We start from the raw sequence: 1430 nt of genomic DNA on the forward strand, positions 1-1430 counted from the left end.
TTTCTGGGAGAATATGCTTTAGAGATGCTTCCAGGTTGCTGTGTGTCCCTCTAATTCATTGCTTTTTATGTAGATTCATAACATTCCTCTGTATGTATCTGCCACATTTTAAGGAACCACTGCCCTTGTGGTGGACACGGAGGTTGCCTCTAAGTCCCCCACAGCCATAAACACTGTTCTGGCAAACATTGTCGAGTGTATGTCTGTCACAGGGTAGGTTGTCTATATACTGAAATAAAGTTTGGGGTGCAAGATGTTTGTTGGGGGGTCAATATCTGAGAAAGGGAGGAGTGCAAGCAGGACTGGGCAGATGAAGTCACCCAGCAGCGATGCAGGCCCGCAGAGCCTGGAGCAATCTTGGGAGCAATGGAGAGGGACTTGCTTGTTGGGGTGCCCTGTGTTAGATCACAGGTTATGCCCCACGTTGGCCTTTCAGGCTGCCCTGGGAAGGATGGCTGGGGCGAGATGGCTCTTAGCAGCTGGGGCAGCTGTTGGTGGCTGGAGGCTGTCACCTCATTATATACCTTGCAGCTGGTTCTCCCTAAAGGATACCTAGGTGGCACGTCTTTGTGTTTATCAGCCCCCTAATGGTCTTCTCAGAGTGCCTCTGGCGTATTTAGCCAGGAGTGGGATTGCAGGGTCTTAATGTCACTGATAGAGCCAGATATCCCTGGTCTCAGCCACCCCACAAGGATTAGAGAGATCTGCATTTTTGAGGTAGTAAGATAGTGATCAAGGGGTGAGCTGAGGCTGACTCCCTAAGGCCTCCTGACCTATCCCAGACAATTCCTTCTAATTGCCCCTCGTTCCTTCATGATCTCCCCATAGGGCTCATGAGTTGGATGGATGTGAGTCCATACCTCAGCTTTGTCACTTAGATCTTCGACCTGGAGTTAGTAAGCTCTTCTTTCTGAACCTCAGTTTCCTCATCTATGCAACAGGTCTTGTCACACCCTTGACTTTTGTGCCTTGTGGGTTTTGGTGGAGAGTAAGCCCGCGATACATGAGAAACCATTTACCAGGAACACAGCGTCACTTCCACTTTATCCCAGTAAAGATATATCAGACACAGAGCCTGAATCTAATCACGGGAAACACCCGAGAGATCTAAAGTGAGGAACACACTATAAAATAGCTGGCCTGGATCCTCGAACACGTCAAGGTCATGGGAGTCAAGGAGAGACTGAAGAAGGAACTGTTTCAGGGTGAAAGAGCCTATATACAACTAAAGGAAGCTACATGCGATCCTGGGACATGACAGGGTCCCTATCACATGAGGGTCCCCGGGTCTTTGTGTTCCTGAGGCTGCAGCTTGGGCTACCTAAGGCTCAGGACTGGGGACAGTTACCCTTAAGCAATTAGGAGAGAGGCTGACTGGGAGAGAGCAGGGAACTGGGCTGGGATTGTTATTCCCCAAGAACAATTGGAGT

Source organism: Saimiri boliviensis, chromosome 9 (genome assembly GCF_048565385.1).
Source record: "Saimiri boliviensis isolate mSaiBol1 chromosome 9, mSaiBol1.pri, whole genome shotgun sequence".
Lineage (NCBI taxonomy): Eukaryota > Metazoa > Chordata > Mammalia > Primates > Cebidae > Saimiri > Saimiri boliviensis.